Source organism: Tiliqua scincoides, chromosome 2 (genome assembly GCF_035046505.1).
Source record: "Tiliqua scincoides isolate rTilSci1 chromosome 2, rTilSci1.hap2, whole genome shotgun sequence".
Classification (NCBI taxonomy): Eukaryota; Metazoa; Chordata; class Lepidosauria; order Squamata; family Scincidae; genus Tiliqua; species Tiliqua scincoides.
The window spans coordinates 88483757-88511435 of NC_089822.1; the positions used below are offsets into that span (position 1 = coordinate 88483757).

Sequence of the window (27679 nt, forward strand, 5' to 3'; positions counted from 1 at the left end):
TTGGTCAACCCTCAGGCATCGATAGGTCTTGGGCCATCCCTGCTAGTGGAGGATGAACTCCTTCTCAGGGCCTTTTAATTGAATAATTAGTTAATCAAATTAAACAAATACATGAAATGTGCCAGGTGCCTATATACTCCTGACATAGTTGACTAACAATCCAATCATGTTTCCCTAGTTGCTGATGCAGCCACACTAAAAAGGTACGTGCTGCATCCTGTGGGGTGGCATTTATTCCCTTACACATGGATGAAACCTCTGAGAGCCCAATCCTGAGCTCTTTAGTGCTAGTGGTACGAGCGTATCGCCTGAGCTGAATGTTGCAAATGTGCCATAAGGCATGCCCGCGACACCCTGCGCCAAGTCAATGCCTGTGCCAGCCCAGCACCAGTCGGTGCTGAGCCCAGCACCTGCTGGATGCAGCCCGGAGCTAGGTAAGAGTTCTGGGTGGCTGTGAGGACCTTGGGGGTGGGTAGGAGGTGTTCTAGGGCGGGGGGGGTGGAAAGTCCCCTTCCCCGAGAAGACTTCTAGTGTCTGAGTGGGGTCGCAAGATGCAGCTGCAGCCACGTTGGCGCCACTGCATCCTGAGACACCATCACCTTTAGGATCAGGGGTCATGCAGGGGTCTACTTGGACCTGCCCCAGCAAAATTCTGTGAAGGGGGTTTGGATTCAGTAGCCACAACTGCTGCTGAATCTGCCCTAGTCCCATATCCAATCCACCCTCCTCCCTGCCCCATTCCACCCTCTTCTGCCCTACCTCCCCTGCTAACTTACCCGTGTTGGTGGGGCTATTGCCATGTGAGGGGCCACTGCAGCCTCCCCACTGGTGCCCCAGCAGCACATTGGTGTGTGCGCTGCTGGAGACCCTTTTGTGACTGCTGTAAGGCAGTCTCTGCTGACAGGACACTGGTTTTGCCTGTGACTTGATTCGTTAGGCCAGTGTTTCCCAAACTGTGGGTTAGGACCCACTAGGTAGGTCGCAAGCAAATTTCAGGTGGGTCCCCATTCATTTCAATATTTTATTTTTAATATATTATACTCAACGCTACCATGATATGCGACTGCATTTGGGGAAATGTTACAGACCTGTACTTTTAACAAGCTACTATGTATATATATTTTTTTAACAATAATAGTAAATGGGACTGATTCCTGGGTAAGTGTGGGTAGGATTGCAGCCTAGATTTGTTAAAAAATTTTCCTGTTTGATTATGTCACTTCCAGACATGACATCACTTCCGGTGGGTCCTGACAGATTCTAAAAAGTGGGTGCTAAATGTGTGAGAACCACTGCCTTACAGCCCAACCCTATCCACACTTTCCTGGGAGTAAGCCCCATTGACTCTAATGGGACTTACTTCTGAGTAGACATGCATAGGATTGGGCTGTTAGGGAGTAAGGAATCTGCAGACATCCATCAATGTACAAGTTGTGATAATTCCACACATCTCTTCAAGTGCTTCCCTTAGATGTCTGAGGGCCCAATCCTAACCCACTTTCCTGCACTAAGGGCAATGCAGCTCCGAGGTAAGGGAACAAACATTCCCTTACTTTGAGGAGGCCTCCATGAGTGCTACCCAGCTGCAGGATGCAGCACGCATTCCATTCTCACAGCTATGCCAGTGCTGGAATGTTGGTTAGGATTTGGGCCTGAGTGTTTCAGTAACCCTTCTGAGCATGCAAGGGGTGTGCCTGCATCCTCACTACAATGATTGTCTGTTCAGATTGTTATCTGGGAACTAGGTTATGAGGGATGTGTTACCACATCATCACGCCTGCACCTGTACTGGTTTACAATAGATCATGAAGAGAGTTTATGTATCTCACTAGCTCAGTGATTGTGTTGGATATGACCAAGTTAAAATGTGTGTACATTTTCTGGGGGTGCCTTGTAGATTTCTTGAATAGCTGAGGCTGCAATCCTAGCCACACTTCCCTGAGAGTAAGCCCCATTGAACAAAATAGGACTTACTTCTGAGTAGACCTGGTTAGGCTTGTTCCCTATGTCTATCATATGGAAGATGTTTCTAAAATTATCCTTCATTTCCAGAGCAAATTAGTCTGAGCTTGATAAATCCATTTGTACAATATTTTATCATACCAATTTGTAAGCATAAATGAAAATATATTACATTCAGTGTTTAAAAAGATACGGATCTGAATGACATTACCCTTTTTATGGATTACTACAATTTTTGCTTCTATCCAAGGGTCAGGTTGCTTGTCAGTTTATAGAATTTCTTTGTAAATGTTGTTAAAGGCTCAGGTTGCAATCCTATACACATTTACCTGGGAGTAAGCCCTGCTGAACTCAAGAGAGCTTACTTCTGAGAAGACATGCCTAGGCATGCAGCATCAGTAAATATAATAGCGGAGATTTTATAATGAACCTATGGACTACATTGCCCAACCAAGAGGTCCTGCTGTGGCCTGGGACTCTGATCCTGCAAAGCAGGAAGGCCTTGCCAGAGGGCTGGGAGAAGGAGGGAGTGGGAGGCCTGAGCCCAGGGAGAGAGGGAGGCCTGGAGCAGGTGTGTGGAGGGGGCCAGCCAGGGAGGGAGTGGCAGGTTCTGGGTGTGGAGGGAGGGAGGGAGACGGAGCTGGCCTGGAAGCTCCACTGGGGAAGCCCAGGAAAGAAGTGCTGCTGGACAGGGCCTCTGAGAGGAATTTTATCAGGGGGTACTAAGTTTCTTTTGGGCCCCTTCCCAAAGGGGGAGGGGTGAAACAGAGCAGGGAGGGTGGTGATGGGTTAGCAGAATAGAAACAGAAAGGAGCAAAACAGGGTGGGGTGGCAACCGCCAGAAAAGTCTTTGGAGCCCAGGTCTACCCACCTATCTGGCACTGGCAGCTAGATTCAGTAATATGCAAAACCAAACATACTCCTAAGTCTCTCTAAAATCTTTTAAATATAGAAAATCACTGCAGAAAATTGGCATCATCATATTTAGGCTCACAGAAGAATGGAAAGTGTCCTGTGAATTCCAAAACTTGCTTCTGCAGCAACTGTAGTCCTGAAGCTGTGTCCTTGAGTTCCTCTACACTCCTTCATGATAAGCAGGTCCGCAAACCAAAGAACTACTATAGCAGGCCAGTTTCCTCCCAGATTTGACATTGTGTTAAGGAGTGTCATGTATGCATTCCTTGGCCCAGCACATATGGCTTGCCCATAGCTGCAGTAGCCGCATGCTATTGGTAGTATCTCCAAGTTTGAGTCAAAACCCTGTTTTGGTTTTTTTATCATTTAGTAAACTTTGGTGCACCTTAAATCTTGCAGAAGTACATAGACTTGCCATTGTCTTCAACATGAGTTGCAAGAGGAAGAAGACGAGGCTATACAACACCAGCTTGTGGGTACAAGATGGGGGTGCTACCTGGTCTGCCAGACCACTGTTATTGGAGACATTGATTACTTTAAGGGTTTGGGAAAGTAACCCAAGATACTCAATCCCCAGATAATCAATCCCAATCCCAAACAGCCATCTGGTTACGATACCTCAGTTTACTATGCCCTGATCAATACCTAAGCATTCCCCCAGCATCCAATAAATAGAGCGAGAGAGAGAGAGAGAGAGAGAGAGAGATTACCTGGGCACTGGTCTGTGATGTCTGGTGAAGGCCAACAAGGAATTGAAGTGGAAGGAACTTATCTGCAGAGAACTTATAAAAGTTTTTCCTGGGTTTATGATTGCAGAAGCTATGCTATGGAAGCCCTGGGAAATAAATGCCTACTTAAATTCCATCCCTAGAAGGATGTGGGCAAGGTGAGGTCCCAGGGCAACACGACCAGTGTGGGGGCCCCTATTATGGCCATATATTGGCCATGAAAGTGTTAGGCCCAGTCAGTTGCCCCAGTTGCTCCACCCAAGAGACAGCTCTGCCTACTATATTGCTGCATCTATGAGATCTACTGTTGAGCTAGCAGCCACAGAAGACTGGTTAAAGGATTTATTTATCATACTTTTGAATCCTGGTGTTATTGTCCACCCACAGGTGATTGAAAGATTCCCTGCCCTACTGACCTTTTAAGGCAGCAGTCCTAACTTCACCTACATGAGAGTAAGCTCCTTTGACTAAAATGGGACTTTTCTTCTGAGTAGACATGGATAGGATTGGGCTCTTAATCAAAGGGCTCTTAATCAAAGGGTACCATGTTTGGGCTTGGGTACCACCTGCCTCCTCCCTGCCTCCAGGCTGCCCCCACCCCTTAAGGGGGCAGGGGCCAGGGCCCGCAGGCTGGGGCGTCGTGACACCCCAGTTTGAAAAGCCCTGCAATAAGGTGTTAGCAAGGTGACACCCTGGGGGGGGTGACACTAGGGGTGGATCCAGTGTTTGTGTTTGAGGGGGCATGATCACTACCTTAACTCCAGAGCCCAGGTCAACCACACAGGTAGAACCAGGCTCTTGGTTGAACTTTGGCCTTGGTGGCCAAAGTTTTCTGGGTGAGTAGACCTGGGCTCTTGTCCAGACGGAGCCCAGATCTACCTGCTGGGTAGACCTGGGCTCCCATTCTGACTGCCCTCTAGAGCCACTGGGTAGATCTGGGCTCCCATCTGAACTTAGAGCCCAGATCTACCTGCCAGGGAGACTTGAGTTCCCATTCTGATGGGCACCCGATTTCACTCTCCATCTTGGAGGGCGCCCTTATCCACAGACAAATTAATTTTGTCATATGGGGGGGGGGGTGACACAAATTTACGTGCCCCAGGTATCAGATGTCCAAGCTATGCCACTGGTTCAACATCCTTAAGGCTTAAAAAAAAAAAAGCCTGTTAGCGTCTCTGAAACCAGTGCAGGACAGGTCCCTGAGGTGAGGGGAGTGATGGACAATGTGGAGGGGAGCAGGCTTGGGAATAAGTAGTGATCTTTGGTGTTAGAACAGGAGTTTTACCAGAACACGAAAGTGTCCCCATTTTTTTTCCTGTGAAATGTTGCAGGGCTGTGCAAGCACGATAGACGATATCTGCACAGTTTCTCTTGAGAACCATTCATTGCTGATGTCTTTTATTTCTACCCAATTTTTTTGATCCTCAGAGTTTATAAATAAGACATTTCTATAGAAATGCCAAATGCCTCTGACCCACTTGATGGAAAAAAGGAAATCACCTCTAGAAAGGGTGCGCCCATTTTCCCCATCACTTGACTACACAGTGGTAATAAAAACAAATTCTGTATTGTATGTGGTTGGGCTGAGACTGGCTGGGTACACTTTCCAAATGAGGCTGGGAAAGTAGGCTTTTAAAAAAAGCAGGGAAAGTGGCAGGATGGTGACAGCTGGATTGCGTGGTGGGCTGCTGGGTACTGGAACAGCCATTGTTCACTCCCATTGGTTGGCTAAACCGCTATGTTGCTGTGCTCCCCAACCGTCTGGGAAATGTTGCAAATCTGTACTAGTTTGATGGGAGGCAGCTGTGCAATTTCTTGGGAAGCATTCATTGCCTGTGCCTCTTGCTTCTTTCTTATTTCTTTCAACTTTTTCTGTGTCCTGAAGGATGTAACTAGAGACCTTTCAACATGATCACATGACATTCTGACTCTTTTGACTGTAAAAGGAAAGGGTGCATTCATCTTTCTCATAACTTGGTGATATGGTGGTCAGTTAAAGCCAGCCTCGTATACGAGTGGGCCAAATCTCACCAAATACACTATTAAAGATCCAGATGAGGTTTGGATTAATCATCTAAAAAGAGCAGAAGTTGATTGGGATTGTTAATCACTTGCAAGCACAGAGCATGTGATAGGCTGCTGAGTGTTTCCATTAAGTGCTGATGGCACTCCCACTGGCTGACAAACCCATATGTTCCCCCAAACCAACAATAGCAGCCATTGTCCCCTCATTTACAATTGATAAGATAAAAAAGTTGCATGTGCTTGCTGTACGTGACGCCTTTCCAACCAAGTGCTGGTATTGCTAAGAGAAGCTGCCTTTGGTCTCCCTGGCCAGTGAAACACCTGGGAAATTAAACTAATTCCAAACTCAGCAAGAACTTGCCAAATGCAGTTAGTGTACTCCATAATGAAGCAGGCAGCTGTAAACTACCCACTTTAGGCAATCTTTAATTTGTGTGGGTGTTTGTTTTATTGGCAAGAAAGAGAATGCAAGTGCTAGACATGGAATCTTCTATATGCATCTAATTAAGTTCTCAAATTAACTGAAAGAAATGTTGAAAGGGTTTAAGTGCCTGTCAGGTATATATCTTAAAAACTCCTGAATAGAACTCCCACGACCAGTTTCCAACATTAATGGGTACTGTGGTTGCAAGTACACATCACTGTAGCCCTGCATATGCTAACACAGTCTCCCATTGTCACTAATACTGAGGAGAGTTACCTTTATATATGGTTCTTCATCTACCATAGCCAGTCATGGGAAACCAACACATTTCTACATTGTATTGTGCTTGTGGTAATAGTAATTGACTGATCAGGTGTAATGACTGAATTGGTATAATGGTGTAATAAAACCAGGGGTGTCAAAATGATGCATTAACCACCCAGTTCAATGCTGGGTGTATGCTGACGGATCTTACAATCTGTTCGTGTAAGCCCCATTATGATGGCACAAAAGCCACACCATGATCATGCACTCTGGGGGCATTGACACAAATGTGGTTGCGGGGTGGTGGCTTAGAGAAGGATCAGGGAGGATTGGGCCAGGCAAGGGGTGGTTCGAGGGCTGGAGGGGAGATTCTCTGTGGCAATGGCATGCCAAAATCCTATCCCCCACTTCCTGGCCCAACATGCCCCCCAACTCTTCTTGGAGTTACACCAGTTAAATAGCTGGCATTGGTCCACAGAGACCAGGCGGCTTATGGGGAGGTAAGTAAAAAAGATTTTGCTTACCTATCCTGGTCCATTTGGTCATCCTCCTTCCAGAGAATGCAGAGCAAGCTCCATCAGAGGTGCTCCATGCTTTGGGCTGGTGGGGATAAGATTGCGCTCTAAAAGAGAAGTTTTTGCGTACATTGAAAAATAAGTGTATCCAAAAGAGAGTTTTAACAGCTGAAAATCTTACATTCAAACATGCCAAAGAATTTGTATGGCAGCTATGGAAGCAGCAGCTAGAGTTGCAGTGGTAGAGCTAGAGAAAAAACAGAGATACACAAATTGACTATTTAACAGCACAAGGGACAGCCCTATTCAGCCTCAACAGCATGTCATTGGTGTGGAAATGGATTCTGCTGCCTGATGAGTGCAGACTGAAAGATGCTTATTGCAAACAATGCAATAAAAAAGACATAGTCAAAGAGTATGTGGCACTACAAAGAGTTCAGGCAAGGGCAGGCTGTAAGGAAAAAAAGGCCGAAGTCCTTGTCTTGAAGAAGATAGTAGTAACTCAGACTGTATGAGTAATTTAGCATGCCTGGAAATATATAATGCTGTATGAGCAAAGACAATAAATCAGCATTTTGCTTGAACCCAAGGGTAGCTGGAAAAGGGCTCAAGATGCAGTTGGACATGAAGACTGCAATGTCAGTTACCCCATGAATAACTTGATTATTTGTTTCGGGGGGGGGGAGGAGTGAAAATCATTGTTACTTTCACCAGATTTTACTATTTTTGAATATGCACTTCTTAAATTGTTTGTAAAAGGAAAAGTACTATAGATATAATTGTGATGTTGAGCTTATTTGATTTACTGTGAAAACAACCCTTTCAGCATGATCTTTCAACCGGAGGGTTACTTGTCATTCCAGAGATCAAACAACAGTGCAACATCTTTTGCTAAAAGAAACAAAGGCAGACAGACCCAAAAACAACAGAAGGAAACATCTGGCAAGGTAGGTGGCCACTCTTGAAATTTTATCAGCTTTACGATAAGAGCTGCTATCCTATATATTAGGTGGTTCTAGTGATTCCAGGTTCCAAACCATACCCTTATGTTGCCAACCAAGTAGTGCAGGCAGAAATCCCACTGCACATTTTCAGAGTGAGCCCACTAAAGAGACTCAAGTGAACATGCTAGTAGGAAAGCCAGCACAGTAGCTAGACTTGTAGGACTTGTATTGAAGTGACTTTCATTTGGGTCCCTGTTCAGCCATGAAGCTTCTGGGCAACACTTAGTCTCTTGCTCTCTATAAACTTTACCTTTCTCACTGAGTTATTGTGACTTCCATGTGAGTCACCCTGAGCATGGTAGGGGAAAAAAGAGCATGTGACAAAAGCAGTAAAGAAATATTGACATTAAGGGGAGAGTGCGTGTAACAAGAGGGACAGCTGTATTTGCCTTCAAAAGTTTACATATCCTCTCCTGATACAAGGGCACTCTTCAAAGCTTAACATAAATTCCAAGTTGGGCCCTGAGTTGAAGAAGAGTGTCTGGATGGGAGCATAGGCAATGTGCTGCCTCCATTTGAGAAAATGACCAGCATGCTTCTGTGTGCATAGTAAGAAATAAAGTTCTTAGTCTGAAATAGTGTGATAGAAAACTAAAAAAAAACCACATTCTTCTTCTTATTAATAATCAATAAGATATTAATGTGATTGTTGTTAGCATATATAATAGGGAAGGGGCCATAGGATAGTGGCAGAGCATCATGTTTTGCATACCAAAGGAGAGGTGCAGGGCTGAGACTGGAGTGGGGAGTGGTGTGTGTCAAGCGCCAAGTGGCACTACCAATGTTCTATCCACCTTTCTGGGTCCACTCAGACTTGCACTAGCAAATTGCTGCTTTGTGTACGCCGAGATTGGCATTTGTGACACAGATCACAGATTTGTGATCTGGCAGTAGTAGCACCCAGTAGGATGGGCCATAAGTGTTTCAGTTCAGTTGGCAGGATTTTCAGATGTCCTTCATCACTTTCCCCATCACATAATATAATCAGGATAACACTGTGTTCTTGAGATACTGTACCTTGGCAAAAATTTCATCCATTGTTCATTGCCAGATAGCTGGAACTGACGCAATACCAAATACTAGTGTGTTATACCGGTGTAAACCTTTTGAAGTATTGGTGGTGAGGTATATAGACTTAGAAACTTCTGCTTCCATTTGCAAGTAAGCCTGTGACAAATTCATCTTGCTGAGCTGCTTCTCTCCTGACAGGGTTGCAAAAATGTCTTCAGCACATAGCAAAGAATATCTGTCCATCCTCAAAGCAGGGTTTCTGCTAGCCTTGAAATCTCCACTGACCCAAACTACTTCCCCACTTTTAATAACTGGAATATAAGGGGTTACCCATTTACTGCATGTTACCTTGGTGAATGCGCCTTTCTTTTCAAGTGATCCAACTCAGCATCCACTTTTGGACAAAGCCTCAGAATCTACGCAACAAAACCCACTGCCCTATACAATGTATAGAATTCTAGCCCTAATGGGGAGCTGCGGCCAGTGACCCAGTAGATCAAGGGAACTGTCAGTCAAAAATGTTTGGGAACCACTTTGATATAGAATGGACCTGGTTTTGTGAAACTTGGGCTGTTCATTCTTAGTTAGTGTCAACTTAGCTTTTATACATTTTAAGAGCTATGTACACACTTTTGATGCTTAGTAAAACAGATTTTTCAACTTATGCTTTTGTACAGGGTGCTGATAGGTGTGATTGCAGTACCTTTATATATTTCCAGTCTGGGGTAATTTCTTCACCTAGTCATGTCCCCACAGTGCTAGTCAATCACATACTAGTCCAGTCACCTGCTATTGTTATGGTCCACATCAACTTGATTCACTCCCAATGGCACTATCCTTTCTCCCGAGTATTTCTTCAGCAACAGGAGTGTGTGATTTATTACTTATTTATGAGTAAGCAGTCATAGGATTGGGACTGCATAACTTTTATCAAGTCCATTGGACTTTTGTCTATTGTGTTATCTAATAACTAGTTCAGAGAGAACAGGGTGTAAATAGTTTACTTTGATTATGCCTTTTATTTATTTTTTAATTTGCCATTAATGAAAGAAGCGCTGGGCAGAAAGAACTGCCCTGAATGAATTTCTAGACCACCAGGGATGGCTGGTAGCCCAAGGTCAACTGCAAGGTTGCTGACCACTGTCAGTCAATAGTTGTATAGATAGTAGTGTGAGTTCAGCCTATTGCTGAAGTTATGGATGATGTAAGAGACCAGCCAAGTTTGGCATTTGCCAAGGGCCCACATCCATCAGAGGACCTACCTAGCTGGGCCATCCTTGAACCCCACGGACTGGTGGCAATAGTAGCACCCAATGCACCATCAAAGAGCAGGTCGGGTGCCATGGGGGAGCCTAGTGCAGGGCTTCACCCCAGAGTCCCCTGCAACTGGCTGAGGTGATATATTTGCTACTCATCTTTTCTAAATAGAAGCTAATAGAAATTGAAAACAAAGCAAAACAAAGGGCGCAATCCTAACCAACTTTCTAGCACTGGCAAAGCTGTGCCAGTGCAGCATGTGTTGCATCCTGCAGTTGGGGGACAGTCATGGAGGCTTCCTCAATTGTAGCAGTGACTTTTGGGGAGCAACCAAACAGGTTGCTGGATGTAGGTGCGAGAGCAGAAGCAATGAAAAGTCAGACAGAAAATCAAGAGACAGCAGGCATATTGAGGGTTGAGAATGCAGAGAGAGACAGGCAGAGAATGCAGAGAGAGACAAGCCTTCTCACTGCCGTTTTATTGAACTTTGCAACATTAATTCAAGTTACATCGAGTTCCCAGATTGTGCTACATTAGAATCTCATGCAGGGGTGAGAACAATGGGTGCTCCTTTCGAATGCCATATCACTGTGGCCTCGGGAACTTGGCACCCCCTCGGCGTGCCTTAGGGGGGGAGATTTGCCTTGCCATATCATCAAAGCCTCAGTGCTCCTCTGCATAAGCTCTAAAACACCACATTTCCCCTTTTTTATTTATTTAATTTTGAGATAGCATTTTATGAAGTATGAAACAAGTGTAGGCCTTGTCAGCCAAACAAGAGGACTTTAGGTTGGCATTGTGGTGTCATAACACACAAATTTTGACGCAATGAAAAAAGGACATTGAATAAGACAAAAGGACTTTTATAAAAGAAATGACTGAATGAATATATGCTAAAATTACAACTGAGAGAAAAGGAAACACTTTTTTTCTCTAAAAATGATGTGCTGTGAGCAGAATTATTATAAATCAGCTAAAACAACAGGTGGTGGTTAGGTAAACAAGAATATAACTATGCACTCCCTTTAGGGGGGTGTTGGATGACTATTTTTTAACAAGATTATAAAAAGCAAAAACAAACATAATAACAACATTGAACTTTTGGTTAGGGGTTCTTGATTTACTGGATGTCATCAGGAAGCTGGGAATCGGACCTCTTATGCTTCAGTGCCACGACATTTTAAAACGTTTCTGTGAAAATAAACAGAACAGCAGAGCCTTGCTCCTAGGTTATTTCTAGGTCTGGCAAGTACTGATCATGACTCCTATGTGTTTGTTTTTCGTGGGGAGGTGAATCTTTTTAGATTCAATATTAAGAAATTCAAAATACATATATTATTGCATACTGTGTCTAAACAAATGAACAAATGTTGATCTCATACCTTTCGTTTTTAATTATTTAAATAAAAAAATTGTAAGATGCATTGTGTGTGTGTTGCAAGGTACTCCAAGATGTAAGAGATAAAGCAAATTGAGCAGGCAAAAGTGGTGATTATTAGTTAAACATCTCGAAGGATTATTTCCAAGCACTGAGAATGAATGTGAAAGTTAGAATTCAGCAAAAGGTGGTAACACAGCCTCTCAAGGGAACATTTCCAAGCATTGAGAGAGTGTCAGAGTCAGGTGAAACTGAGTGAAGTCACATCAACATCTTAAGGGATTTATGTCCAAGCATTGAGAATGTGTGTGATATTTAGAAGTGAGAAGAAGAGGGAAGCTTGTGTGTGTGTTATTACAATGTGAGGTTCTCTTTTTGAAACATACATTTTTTACTGGAGACAATTCTGTTCTATTTTACACATACAATTATCACATACTCCCTGCAGTCAGCAAATGGCATTGCACTTTTAATCACAATGACCTCATTTCTCATAACCATCATGAACCACCGTGAACTCTAAAGGTTGATAGGGTTTTCTCAACAGTCTGCTCCCATGAAATATGCAGAATCAAAATCATAATTTTTTTTTAGTTGCTCCCATGTACTCCCCCTAAACTACGCTCCTGATTTCAATGGGTTGCTTCAACCTGGTTGGACTGTGGCCTGGCCGTTATGTACCAGCTACAACATAATCACTAATCCTCAGGTACAACTTAGCCAAAATTAAATACAGATTCTGAGCAATCCTATACCTGCTTACTCAAGAGTAAATTTCACTGTGTTCAGTGGTACTTATTCCCAGGTAAGTGTATACAGCAGTGGTTCTCACACATTTAGCACTGGGACCCACTTTTTAGAATGAGAATCTGTCATGACCCACCAGAAGTGATGTCATGTCCAGAAGTGACATCATCAAGCAGGAAAATTTTTAACAATCCTAGGGCCCAATCCTATCCAATTTTCCAGTGCCAGTGTAGCTGTGCCAAAGGGCATGCGCTGCATCCTGTGGTGGAGATGCAGTCACAAAGGCCTCCTCAAGGTAAGGGAACATTTGTTCCCTTACCTTGGGGCTGCATTGCAGCTGCACCAGTGCTGGAAAGTTGGATAGGACTGGGCCTCTAGGCTGCAATCCTATCCACACTTACCCAGGAGTAAGTCCCATTGACCTTCATTGTTAAAAGAATATGCATAGTGGCTTGTTAAAAGTGCAGGTCTGTAACATTTCCCCAAATGCAGTCACATACCATGGTAGCATCAAGTCTCAAATATTAAAAATAAAATATTGAATTGAATGGGGACCCATCTGAAATTGGCTCTCAACCCACTTAGTGGGTCCCGACTCACAGTTTGAGAAACACTGGTTTACAGGATTTGCAATCTAAATCCTATGATTTCAATGGGAAAAAATGTAAGCATGCACCTAAATCTCTCATTGAAATAAAGGGTACTTAATGTGCTTAAGTTTGATTGAATCGTGACAGTGAATTAGGACAATTCAGGCTTCTCCCATCCACATGCAATTATAGACAATACCAGATCCAGTGTTTACTTTTAGATCTAAGTTTTGTTAAATTTTTTTTCTAAACACTTAGTTCAAATACCATCAACATGCATTTGAAAAGGTGGAAAGAACATAAGAAGAACTCCACTTGATCAGGTCAAAGGGCCATCTAGTCCACTGGCCCACCTCAGGGAGCACACAAGACAACAAGAGACCTACATCCTGGTGCTCTCCCTTGTATCTGGAATTCTGAGATAACCTACTTCTAAAATCAGAAGGCTGCATATAGGGTACCCATCATGGTTTGTAACCCATGATGGACTTTTCCTCCAGAAATCTGTCCAAACCCCTATTAATAAGAAAGAAAATACCTTTTATCCTTTTCTTTCTTATTAAAATAAGAAAAAATGATACCTTTAGCTCTCATTTACATTTTAACCCTGCTTCGATGAATGTGAGAGGAGGTTAAGCATGAAAGGGGGTATCTAACCCCCATTACATGAGATTGAGTAGGCTGCAGGTGTCAGAGCAGATGCTGGAACAGGACCCCACTGTTCCCTCTAAGAAAAAAGAGAAAGGAAGCAGCAACAGGAAGAAGGGGGGGGGGGGAAGAGAGCAGGTCTGCAGACATTCTGATGGGATGTTGGGTAATTTATTGCTCCTTCCTATTTATTTTCAGTAGGACCCCAGAGAGCATGGCCTGCTTAATAATAACTCAGCCAGCCTTGTGCGCAGTTTGTGGATGGAAACACATGCCCAGAGCCAACAGATGGCTATCCAGCATGTGATTTCTCTCAAGGTCTGTGGTTGCCTAGGGAACTCCCTTTCAGCTTGTCTGCTTGCTTTGCAACCTGTTTTGCAAGACACACAACCCTTCTAGATCCCGCAGCCTGACAGACTGGTTCAGTCACTGGTGCAGAGGCAGTGAAGCTCCCCCACAAGCATGATCATAGAGGTGAATGTGGGAGAACAGATGTTGTTTTAAACGGGAACTGGGGCCATGGCAGTGTTATGCATTACCTGTAGACAGTGTATCCTTCAGCTCGGTTCACAGGAGAGACCTGTTAAGGGTAGCACGTTCTCTCTATTTTTGCCTTTTCTCTTAACATAAGAAAAAGTGATGCAGCTGCCCTCATGAAAGCATCCTAAGGATTTGTTAGAAGGCAGCTGATGGGCCAGTTCACACGTTATAGAAATATCAGGCACACACTACAGCACTCTGAGGATTCGCCCTGTGTGATACACGTGTTTGCAAACACGCTGATTGCAGTCACACTTTACCAGGGTGGCCAAATACAATGGAGGACACAGTGCCTATACCTTTAACCATGTATAGAAGAGGGAATTTGGGCAGATGCAGCTCAACATGGACGGGTTTAAAAATCTGCACCTGCCCAAATTCCCTCTTCTATACATGGTTAAAAGTATAGACCAGTGGTGTAGCTAGGTCATTTGACACCTGGGGCCCATAAATTTTTGTCACCCCATGCAACATGATTGATTGATTGATTCACATTTTTATACCACCCTTCCTCTAAGCAGCTCAGGGTGGTGTGCATGGTTCCTCCCCTTATTTTGTCCTCACAACAACCCTGTGAGGTAGGTGAGACTGAGAGATAGTAATAGTCATGACATAAAATTAATAATAATAATGGCCAGAAAAGAAATGCAGTGAATATTTCCCCATAAGCAATGGATGAAATTCTGCATCAAATGGTATTATTCCTAAAAGCCATGATTTCCAGAGTTTTGGTCACTAGAGTGTCAATCCTCTTTCCCCCCCCCCCAATGTCTCATTGGCCTGTTTTGAATTAAGGCAGTGGTTCTCAAACATTTAACACTGGGACCCACTTTTTAGAATGACAATCTGTCCAGGACCCACCAGAAGTGATGTCATGGTTGGAAGTGGCATCATCAAGCAAAATAAAATAATTATAAATAATTAAATTAAAGAAAAACAGATAATTAAATAAGGGGAAGCCAGCCCTGTTCCAAGAGAATTTTCTCTGTAGCATGCCTGCAAAAATATCCCCCCCCCCCAAAAAAAAATATCAGTGAGTTTTTCAGCCCTCCCCAGTGCCCAGTTCAGTGTAAATTCTTATATTTCAAGCATATCACTATCAGGATTCACCTGACTTTACAGGTCTAAAAACAAATAAAATGGACCTTACCAGCCAAAGCCTCTGTTTTATTCTTTGCGGGGTACTGCCTTCTGGAGCATTTGTTGAACTCCACTTTCATCAAATTAGGACCATGAGCCAGCCTTGCATTCCCCTTTGCCTGACTTGACCAGAAGCCAAGGCACGTTTGCTTACTCATGAGTAAACGCGACCTTGTGGCTTACTTTCTTTCTATAGGGCTTAATACAGTAGTCTGCTTGGAGGGAGGGACTTCCTTTTTGGGTGTTTTTGGGTTGCTGCTTTCATTGGATAGGAACCATTCTGGTGTCGCTGGATTCCTCTCAGCCTGCCCTTTCCAACAAACTATGGCAAGTTCACCTACTCGCGAGTAAATGCACGATATGAATCGGTTTCATTTTCCATAGGGTTCCATGCATTTTTTGTTTCCTGTTTTTTGGCCATAACTTTTGATGGAAAGGAGATATTTCCGCTGGCAATTCCGCATCCAATGGTATATGGCATGATGGAGTTACTCCTAACCTTAGCGATGTTAGCGATGTTGGGGCATTTGTGGTGTGTCACCCCCCCCAAGGGTGGTACCCGGGGCATACTGCCCCCGCCCCCTGTTAGCTACACCACTGGTATAGACACTGTGCCCTCCTTTGTATCTGGTCACCCTATACTTTACACCTATTACTACACCACTGGTATACAAACTGTGTCCTCCTTTGTATCTGGTCACCCTGTACTTTACACCTGTTACTACACCACTGGTATACAAACTGTGCCCTCCTTTGTATCTGGTCACCCTATACTTTACACCTGTTACTACACCACTGGTATACAAACTGTGTCCTCCTTTGTATCTGGTCACCCTGTACTTTACACCTGTTACTGTATAAACAGTACTGGAAGATGAGGTGCTTCTTCCGAGACTACTTGCCCATTTGCCTGCGGCAGTAATCTTGTTAAGAGAAACTTATGTGTTCCTATAAAGTTTTCTCTAATAGGACAAACAGCAGATGGGAGGCGATTTATATCAGGAAAATGGCCAGGGAAAAGGGTTTAAAGCCTCTTGTCTCAGCACCATGGTCACAATCCAATTCTGGGGTCTTTTATAATTGTTTAAAAATAAAAAGTAAAGAGCCATAAATCTCAACTGTTTTGTCTGATTTGACCCATAGAGGCAGGATTAAACATTACAACAAACATGGAGCTGCTACTAAAAAATAAAAATAAAAAACCCACTTCTAGGTTCCCCGCTATGGTTAAAACCCCCAATTTTTGCTTATTTTTTCCTATTTTGTGGTCTTTCCCAACCCTCTCAGATGCTCCAGCATGTTAAAATGCTGCTGAGACATCCTACTGCAACAGACCATGGTTCTGAGACTTCTTGAATTCCACACCCTTGCAGTGAAGTGCAGTGCACCCTTCATAGCTTGGCTTTTCCCCAAACAGATCCTGGCCTGTCCTCCCATTGGGATTGGGATGCAAGAGGTGACTGGGTGGTGACTGGAAGTCCACCTGATGAGGTCAAGGGGATTGTAGAAATGTCAGGTGATCATAAACCATCCAATTGGATGGAACAATGACATCATCAACCCTAGACTATTTGTTAAGGTTGCACACCAGGATGCCTGATATATATTGCCTTTGGGTAGATTCTCCATTCCTGGAGAGCTGCAGTTTTAGTGAATGGGACCCACCCCACTCACAGTGTTGCATAAGGGTGTATGGACTAGGCCCTGGAACAGCATGAGTAAACTAGAACAGGGAAACTGTTCCGTTAATTGTAATAAGATAATTTATTTCATTTTGCCACTTGCCTTTTTGACTCTTTGTCAACCACCCCTCATTTGGAATATACTACCTGGTTTTGATATGTGCTTTGATCCCTTTACAAATCCCAACATGTCTCTCTTATAATCATATTCTGCCATTGTTTTATTTCCATAAGAAAGGGAACCCATCTGAATTTGGAGACTTTCTGTTCAGCAGGGTGGGAGACTCCCCAAGGCAACTTTCTTCTGCCTAGTCTCCCTAGCCTTGGTGGTGACAGCAAAAGCTGTAGTTTTTCCCAGTAAATCCCAGTTTCACCAGTAGGAAGAATAGAGCAGAGGGCAATGGAGAAAGGGCTATTGCTTACCAGGAGGTGTCATGCCTGCTTTTTCCCCTGGCCTCCTTATTGTCTCTTCTTCCACCACACCCTCCTCTGCAATAGCATTTAGTACCCTGTCTGTTTCCATTCTTCTGCACCACATAACTGGTTGCTGCTGGTGGAGGGTGAAGAAAACACAAAGAAGAATGACATCAGGCCATGGGATTGATTTGAACTAAAGGCTGTGGAGAGGGAGGGCAGAATTCAATGTGAAATGGTTGTTCTCAGCCGAAGTGCCACATTTCCCATAATACTCCCAGCTATAGTTGTAATGCCAATGAAGCAGCCCCATGATTTCTGCTTGCTGGTTTCAGAAAAACTCTGACTTGTGTTTTCTCCCATTTTTGTTTTGCTTCTTTTTCCTTATTTTAGATACTTCTCACTCCTCAGGAGCTCTGAACTGACCCAGCAGCATAAAAAACTGCCGGGAACTGCTTCTGAAGTAGTCTGTGTTTGAAACACCATTATGGTTTTGTGGATTCAAGTTATTCTTCATGTCTGGAGTAGCATAGCCTCCTACTGGGAGTGGGATGCACCAACCGATTGGATAGTCAAACCTGTTTGTCTAGGTAAAGGTATGGGATGGAGTGGCCAAGTGTGCTCCACCTCTCTAATCTGGTAATTTTATGAAATTATCAAACCTAGGTTACTAAAGTTCAAGCAAGGGATGCTCATGTGTGCTTCTGCAGATCGTCAGTGATATCTAGTGTTGCCCATAAGTACAAGGATTGGGGTTCCTAGGACAATGTAAGTAGCTAGCAAAGGGGACTGTATTTCTAGCTAGACACTTTCAAGAATTGACACTTTCTGGAGACAGGGTAGAGTAGCAAGGTGGCTAAGTTTGCAGAAGACCAGAAGCGATTGTGAGGAGCTCCAGAAGGATCTCTCCAAACTGGGAGAATGGGCAGCAAAATGGCAAATGTGTTTCAATGTGAGTAAGTGAAAAGTCATGCACACTGGGGCAAAAAATCAAAATTTCACATATAGGCTAATGGGTTCTGAGCTGTCTTGACAGATCAGGAGAGAGATCTTGGGGTGGTGGTGGACAGATCGATGAAAGTGTCGACCCAATGTGCAGCGGCAGTGAAGAAGACCAATTCTATGCTTCGGATCATTAGAAAAGGCATAGAGAATAAAACAGCTCATACAAATCGATGGTAAGACCACACCTGGAGTATTGTGTCCAGTTCTGGTCATCACATCTCAAAAAGGACATAGTGGAAATGGAAAAGGTGCAAAAGAGAGCGACTAAGATGATTACTGGGCTGGGGCAGCTTCCTTATGAGGAAAGGCTACGGCGTTTGGGCCTCTTCAGCCTAGAAATGAGGCACCTGAGGGGGGACATGATTGAGATATACAAAATTAAGCACGGGAAGAATAGAGTGGATAGAGAGATGCTCTTTTGCCTCTCACACAACACCAGAACCAGGGGACATCCTCTAAAATTGAGTGTTGGGAGAGTTAGGACAGACAAAAGAAATATTTCTTTACTCAGCGTGTAATTAGTCTGTGGAACTCTTTGCCACAGGATGTGATGATGGCATTGGGCCTAGATACCTTTAAAAGGGGATTGGACACATTTCTGGAGGAAAAATCCATTACAGGTTACAAGTCATGACGTGTATGTGCAACATCCTAATTTTAGAAATGGTTGTGTCAAATGCAAGGGAGGGCACCAGGATACAGGTCTCTTGTTGTGTGTGCTCCCTGGGGCATTTGGTGGGCCACTGTGAGGTAAAGCAAGCTTTAATAGATGGGCCTACGGCCTGATCCAATGGGGCTGTTCTTCTGTTCTCAGGAATTATTTTATTTTGTTTCCTCCTTGCACTCCAAGCCAGTTTGCAAACTTCACCAGTTTGGCTATTCATCGGAGGGTTGTGTGTTCTGCTCTTTAGTAACTTCCCAGTTCCCTCTGCTAGGTGCTACCAGATATTATAACCATTCAGCTTTTTTCCATTGTCTCCAACTACCCAAAGTTAGGCATTTTCCATTAGCCTGCTTGCACTTTCTTCTACCCCCTTTCCCCAATTAATTTCTTATCTTTTGGATTTTTAATAAACTAGTTACCTTTTGACTGTCTGCCTAATCCATGTTCACAGGTAATGCAGTGGATTGTCATATCTGATCTCTTGCAGGTGCTACTATGACTTGACTTTCAATAAAAACCCCTGGGTTTTGTGCTCTTCTGGGAGGGTTTTGTTCCCCAGATAGCCCTTTGCTTTGTTACTTTAGCCTGGAATGATGGCAGGAACTATCAGTTTCTTTCCTATTCAGCTACTGGCCCTGTAAAAGTGGAGTGCAGGAAGGATGCATGCATGCTAGCCCCTAGATGCTACTTCCCTATGTCAGCCTGCCTTCTCCCAGCAGCTTCTCCACACCTGTAAATCACTGAAGATTATTATACTTATTATGCTTTAAGTAAATGCCTCTCCCCTTATTCTTTTCCACAGCAGCTCCCCTATGAAAACAAGCAACTTCCACTTTCAGAAGATAGTCGTAGCTTTTGTGGAGGATGGGTTGTGTAGGAGCAGCAGATATAACAAGTGTCATTGACGGCGGTGGACAAAAGCCTTCCCTGTTGCTTAGAATCCCAATAAAAGTGGACGCTCATGTTCACACATTTGAAGAAATGTCTGGGGAAAATACACACATACACCAGTCTTTGAAAGGCTGTGATTCAGTAGGAGGCTACAGGAGGTGAAGGGTGCCGAAACATGCTATTCTTCATACAGAAGTTTTGTTTTCAAAAGACTTCCTTCTGTTTTCAGTTCACTGGAGCATAATATGAAATCCTTATTCTGTTCACTTAAATGTGGGGCCTGTGTTGCTGGGCAATGGCTCCTCACAGTCATCACTGGATGGGACTCAAAATGTCTTTATTTGGAGAAAAACCTAATCAGAAACCAGCAGCAAGGCTGCTTTCAGTCTCTTCTGCCAGGTTCAATACACACACAGGCTAGGCAAAACTCTGGACTTGCCTCAGAATGGGAATGAAAAAGCTGTACAGAATGTTTCTCTCAAAGTGTCTTCACAGTTGGCATTCTCTAAATAGATGAAGCAGACCATAGAAAATAGCACGAAATCAGCTGCCTACATCTGTTGGTTTCTCTCAAGAAGTGAGACATTTTGACAAAAAAGTTGACGTGTTCTGCGGTTGAAGTGACTCTATTGAGTAGCCCTGGCACTGGGCGTTCCAAGTCAAAATATCTTGTATTTGTCCAGTATTCAAAGAAACAGTCTGGGAAGACATTGCAGGGAAGATCCATGGCAGGGAGCTTAATGGCGTTGTTGTGCCGGTGGCTGTTTGTACACAATTGTGTGAAGAGTGTTCACAGGGCACATGGCTGTCGTTTAACATAATAGTCTGAAGAGTTTACATAGCATTAAGGGATTTTGTACAGTTCCCATAAGTCAACAGAAATGAACAGGGGATGCTGCAAAAGACAACTAGATTTTAAAATTTGACTCATATATTACCATTTGCTATCCACAAAACAGGCTCAGAATGGCCACTTGCGTGTTCAAGAGGGCAAGTGAGAATTGTTGTCAGGTAAACATGTAGGGAAGGCCACAGAGAGGGATGTTTCTCAGCTCAGTTTATGTTCCATATCAAGTTTGCTACTGCCCTTTATTTTCCTTCTTAAATGACTCTCTTTTTGCTATCTCAGAACTATTCCACGCATTACAGTAAACTTGGATATGTGACTCAGGGCCAAACTAGATGTTACTTTCAACTCTGAGGGGTTGAAAGCAAAAATGGTCTGGAAGTAGTCCCTTGAAGCTTCCTGGCCTAAACAGGGCCAAAGTGTTGAGGGGGGGGCAGGCAATGCAGGGTAGTGGATGGCGGTGTGGTCCCACCCCCTCCAGTGTGCTACCTGGGGCATTTGTAACCATTGCCCCTCCCCAGTATGCCAGTGGGGGGCACCCAAATCTTGTGAGAATTAGCCCCACCATCCTGGATCTCACAAAATCTCACAAGATTGAAGATGGCAGTGTCTGAGGGAACAGGCAGGAGGGGCCACCAGGGCCCCTCCTGTGAGGGTGCTGCGATACCCTAAGATGTTGCAATGCACGCTTTGGGAACTCCTGGTATAACTGCTAAGTGTGGTTATAACAGCAGCAGCTTCGTGAGCTTGAGTGAATGGAGAAATGGAAAGATGGGGGTGGGGAGACTGGGATTAAAGACAGCAAGTAGCCAGCAGTATGTTGGAGATACATGCATCTGAACACCTTTCAAATCTAGAAAGAGAAGTTTACAGGCTGCAAATATGTTACCCTGCACATGCCTGATCTTGTCTGATCTTGGAAGCTAAGCAGGGTCAGGCCTGGTTAGTACTTGGATGGGAGACCGCCTGGGAATACCGGGTGCTGTAGGCTTGTACCATAGTCTTTCGAGACTGAAGGTTGCCAACCATTTGCAGGGTTTTGTTGCATCTCTGTTGAAACCCCAGAATCTGCCAGAAGACCTTTAGCAAGGTTGTGTAATCTGTGCTATGAAACAAACAAGCAAGCAAGCAAGCAAGGAAGGCACCCCCAACATTTTCAAAGCTAGATACTGTAAGTCAGATGCTGCAAGAAGGAATCATAATGTCTGTGACTTGTGTTAAGCAAACTGGTATTTGCATTTTATTTTACGGTAATACCTACTTTACGTTCTTCCTACCAGTCATGGAGAAGACAAGGAAATAGACTGACTCCAGCGATTGGTATTGTTGGGCAGCTGCGAAGGACTCACTGCCAGTCCCTCAGTGTCCTTCTGAAACCTTAGTGTGGTAATGGCAGAGTGACTCTCTCAGGGTCCACCCAGGTAGGTGTCCATGGACAACAGTTTGCTGAGAGCTTCCAGAAGCCTTGACCCAGCCCTGGCAAAGAGCTGTGCGAGAAACTGAAAGCCCTTCCTCCTGTCTCTGAGCCTTAGGAAATTCTCCTGCACTTTGCACTAGCAACGTGCAACAGCAAAAGATGAGATTTGTTTTTCCAGAAGTTGAACCTTCTGTGGCCAATAGACCATTCAGGGGCTTTCCAGAGCTCCTAGCAAACTGTGCATGCACGATGCCATGAATATATCCAAGTCTTTATTGGCCATTGGTCAATCAAAATGAAAAAGACAACCAGTAGGCCCACCTTGAGTGAATTGAACTTTTCCCTGTGCTGACAGCAGGGTTGGGAAGTAGATTCAGATGACTCAGACTCAAGTTGCAAAAATGCGCATTTTTCACTGACTCATGAGTCATGCACATGGAAGACTCAAAAAAACACTTGAGTTGGGGGCCCCCTTGACTTGGCATTCGTCCCCACACATGCAGATTCGACTCTGCCTGTGTCTGGGTGTGCTTGCTTACTGTTTCCACAGCTTGTGGGACCATCCTTCAGACAGGGTGAGTAGCAGGGAAGTTCTATCTGGGAGGCAGGAAAGGGTTAATGTTTCCTTTTTCTGGGGGGAGGGTGGGAGGTGGGAGCAAGCTCTTTTCCCCATCTCTGATAGGAAGGAAGGAACCCATGATCACTGGACAAAGAATGGGAGGTTTGGTATTTTCTTTGGCTGAGAGAGGGCAGAAAGAGGAGCTAAGGGGGTTCTTTGCCTTATGATTGACTGCAGAAGCCCAGGGAGGGGAAGGCAGGGATGGATAGTGATCACACTTTCCATTGCATGGCTGGTGTGGAGGAGGAACCCTCATTGAATGACTGGCTACAGTGGGACTAATTCTGAGTAGAGCTGCCAAGAATTGGGTCATCCTGGTAAGTCTTGCAGCTGTTGTGCATGGCCCTCCTCTCTTGCCACTTCTGTCCTGTTCTCTTGCAGTCCCTCCTACCCCCTCCTGCCTTGTTTACAGATGGGTGGGGACAGCAGGGGAGTGTTTAAAGAGCTCTCTCTCTCACCTAGCAGCAGTCTCTTTTCTTCCAGTGCTAGGTTTTTAAAGGGGGCTGCTCGACTTGAGTCTTTTAGAGTCGTGACTGACTCATCGACTTGGAAAGTGCCCCCATTATGACTCGTTTTTGAGTCAAATTGCAGGGGGCGGTGACTTTAGACTTGAGTCAAGCCGCACTGGACTTTCCCATCCCTGGCTGGCAGCATTTTAAATTAATACTCTTTCATTTCAACTGAGACTTAAAATGTTTTGAAAGGTGGAGTTAAAAATCTCTTATCCTGGTCTATATAGAAACTGGTTATTTTAGGCTGGCAGCGGTGCACCATCCAGAATAAACTACACAAACAAAAACATCTTTCCAAGTTATAGTTTTCCATGCTACATTCAAATTGACTTAATAATTGTTTATCACTTTCCTCTCCCTTGGGGTTGTTTACACGCAGACACAGATTGTTCCCATAACCAACTCAGAGTGTAGGTAAATGACTGGATGTTCTCTGTTTTCTATCCATGAAAGACTTTTCCAACTTAAACACTCTCCTCCCAGTACAACCCTTTAGAATATGTGAGAGAAGACAAATATTTTAACAAGAATTACAGTGGCTTCCTCCCCTATTTATGAGGATAGCTTCACCACTTACATTGCACACCTACAGACTAGCAAGTCAAATATTGACAAGGTGTTGATGGGAGCGGAGCGAGAGTGGAACGGGGTGGCCATGGGGTGGGAGTGGGCAGATGAGTTCAGGAAGGGGGGTGTTCAGTGATAACAGTGGCCACCAAATCTTAACACCCTTCCTGGGCCCGGTCCACTGTTTGGAGTCAATTCTGTTGGTGCAAGTGTGAGTAGACTGCCTCCCCCACATACACACATGCAAACTGCAGAAGCTTACCTCCAGGTAAGGGAAACATTTGTTCCCTTACCCAGTGAAGTTCTCTGCAACTGCCCTCCCTTCAAATGCAGCAGTAACCTTTTTGGCGCCACTGCCTCTGAGTGGAGGGAAGTGAATAGGATTGGGCTCGTAGATGTATACCCTTCACCTTTTTTGGTTTTTCAAAAGCAGAAACAAAAGAACTCCAAGAAATGCAGATGAGGTGTGTTGTTGGTGTTATGGATGCTAGCCAGTAGGCACTTCCAACATCTTCCCCATTTTTAAACTGCAGACTTGTTTTTCCAAAGCCTGCCCTGTGACAGATAAAGGTACACTCATATGCAGTGGACATTTTTTTCCCTTGCAACTAGCCCCACTGCTCTTGAAATGTTATGTCTGCCTTCACCCTGTGAGGCACACCAACATGTGACCAGTTTGGCAATGGTCTGAAAAGTTTTGTTAAATTTTTCATAAACCCTAGTAAAGCTGGGCAGCTGCAATTTATTTTTAACTTAAATAAATAAATACTAGAGATGTAAGTAAGCAAGTAAGTAAGTAAATAAATAAATAATAGAGATAGAAACACTTTAGGAGGAATTAGTCATGGTTCACAATGATTATAGTTGTTAATGAAGCTTGAAGCAGGCTCATGTCCAAAAAGAAAATAATGTAGCATAGAGCTCTTTACCAGTCCATGGAGAATTCATTAACAAGGATCCTGTCTTAGCTAAGGGAGCCAAGGAAGAAAAGCTGCATCATTTTTAAATCACTATTTCCACTAGGGCAGCCATTTTCAACATTTTTCAGCTCACGGCACACTGTCAAGTCACTAAAATTGTCAAGGCACACTCCCAGTTTTCTACTTACATTAAATTACTACATTAATTAATTTTTAATTAATATAATTAAATTAAATCTCATGACAAAGGGCACAATCCTAACAAGGTCTACTCAGAAGTAAGTCCTATTTTGTTCAATGGGGCTTACTCTCAGGAAAGTGTGGTAAGGATTGCAGTCAAAGACTGGGGGATGTGCCTGTGGGACTTACTTCTGAGTAGACATGCCTAGGATTGGACTTTTGGTTGCACTCTTTTCTCAAATACAGGAGCAGGCAACTGGTACTTCTCTTGCCTCACAAATGGGCAATTTTCACAATGGAGAGAGGTGAAAAGCAGTATGCCCCAAGGATCTATCCTGGAACAGGTGCTTTTCAACTTCTTCATAAATGACCTGGAGACATGGGTGAGCAGTGAGGTGGCAAAGTTTGCAGATGACACCAAACCTTTCCGAGTGGTGAAAACAAGACGTGATTGTGAGAAGCTCCAGAAGGATCTCTCCAAACTGGCAAAATGGGCAGCAAAATGGCAGATGTGTTTCAATGTAAGTAAGCGTAAAGTCATGCACATTGGGGCAAAAAATCAAAATTTTACATATAGGCTGATGGGTTCTGAGCTGTCTGTGACAGATCAGGAGAGAGATCTTGGGGTGGTGGTGGACAGGTCGATGAAAGTGTCGACCCAATGTGCGGCGGCAGTGAAGAAGGCCAATTCTATGCTTGGGATCATTAGGAAAGGTATTGAGAACAAAACAGCTAATATTATAATGCCGTTGTACAAATCTATGGTAAGGCCATACCTGGAGTATTGTGTCCAGTTCTGGTCATCACATCTCAAAAAAGACATAGTGGAAATGGAAAAGGTGCAAAAGAGCGACTAAGAGGATTACTTATGAGGAAAGGCTATGGCGTTTGGGCCTCTTCAGAAAAGAAGCACCTGAGGGGGGACATGATTGAGAAATACAAAATTATGCATTAGAAGGATAAAGTGGGTAGAGAGATGCTCTTTACACTCTCAAAACACCAGAACCAGGGGACATCCACTAAAATTGAGTGTTGGGAGGGTTAGGACAGACAAAAGAAAATATTTCTTTACTCAGCGTGTTGTCAGTCTGTGGAACTCCTTGCCACAGGATGTGGTGACGGCATCTGGCCTGGATGCCTTTAAAAGGGGATTGGACAAGTTTCTGGAGGAAAAATCCATTATGGGGTACAAGCCATGATGTGTATGTGCAACCTCCTGATTTTAGAAATGGGCTATGTCAAAATGCCAGATGCAAGGGAGGGCACCAGGATGAGGTCTCTTGTTATCTAGGGTGCTCCCTGGGGCATTTGGTGAGCCCCTGTGAGATATAGGAAGCTGGGCCAGATGGGCCTATGGCCTGATCCAGTGGGGCTGTTCTTATGGTATCTTCTCCTCACCCCACCCCTGCCCACAGGCACATTCCCCCATCTCATAATTGCAATTAGCACCTCTCTTACTGTCCCTCCCCTCACTCATCCCCACCTTCCCGAGGTCCAGAATCACTTGCCTCACATTCTCTCCTCCTCCACTGCCAATTGCCTGCTCCTGTATTTAAGAAAAAAAGAGTGCAACCAGAAGCCCAATCCCAGGCATGTCTACTCAGAAGTAAGCCCCATTATAGTCAATGGGGCTTACTCCAGGAAAGTGAGGCTAGGGGAGGAGCCTGAGATCCCAGCCCAGGCCTGTCTACTCAGAAGTAAGTCCCATTATAGTCAATGGGGCTTACTCACCAGAAAGTGTGGAGAGGATTGTGGCCCATCATCCTTCTCTGCAAGGCAAAGGCAAGGCAGGGAGGGTTGCTTTGGGAGCTGCAGGCAACTGTGGCAAGGAGAAGGGACTTTCATGGACCCTCAGCCAGCCCCTTCTTAGGCTGGTGGCCTCAGCAGACTCACTGGCTGCTTGCCTGCTCAGGCTCCCTCTTCTCACTCACCTGCCTAGACCTCCTCCAGGCTCCTCTGGCTGCCCAATCAGCACAAAGGGCAGACAATGGATGATACCCAATCCCAGGTGTGTCTTCTCAAAAGTAAGCCCCATAACAGTCAACGAGGCTTACTTCCAGGTAAATGAGGGTCGGGTTGCAGCCTTCCTCTTAATCAGCAGCAGCTGCTCCTTTTTTAACCTCTGCCCATGAGAGTCAAAGGAGCTGCTTTTCCCACCCACAGCTGCTACCTACCTCCTCTGGCCCCATGGCACACCTGAGGCTGTGCTGCAACACAGTGGTTGAAAACTGCTGCACTAGGGACAATTTTGTTCAAACTTCCACTTGAGAGAATGGCTTACAGATATACTGTGGAATAGGCCTACATCAGCTCCTCCTACAATGAAAGTGATGCTTATCCGGATTGCCACACTGTGGCTGCAATCCTCAAACGTGGGTGTGTGGAGTTGGAGAGTACACACCTTGAATTTTTCTGCTTACATTTGAGCTTCAGCAGCAAGTCTTGCCAAATTTCAAAGGGCTTAGCTTATCAGTCTGTTACCACAAAAAGATCAAAGAGTCTGGTAACACCTTTATGATGTTATAATAAATGTACTATAAAATTTAAGGTGTCACCAAATACTGGCTTCCTCTTGTCAAACAGTTGTGGTGCTCTGAGAGTACTGAAAAAGCAATGTTTACAATGGGCTGTTTCTTGAAATTGAAAGGGTGTTGGTGTGTGTAGGCGAGCACTAATGCTGATTCTCTTGCACATATAGCACATGTGGGAGGGATCAGCTACTGGAGGCTCCAGAGCAAGATCATGAACTCTGAAAGATAATAGCTGGCTCTGCCTAGCCTGCTGAAAGGTAAGAAAGGTGTGTAGAGGAAATG

At 44.4% G+C, this 27679-nt stretch overlaps 1 pseudogene; it reads left to right on the top strand.

Annotated features, from left to right (window-relative positions):
• The first annotated feature begins 21523 nt into the window (after window positions 1–21523).
• LOC136643361 (5S ribosomal RNA) lies at window positions 21524–21642 on the top strand (annotated as a pseudogene).
• Window positions 21643–27679: the final 6037 nt, after the last annotated feature.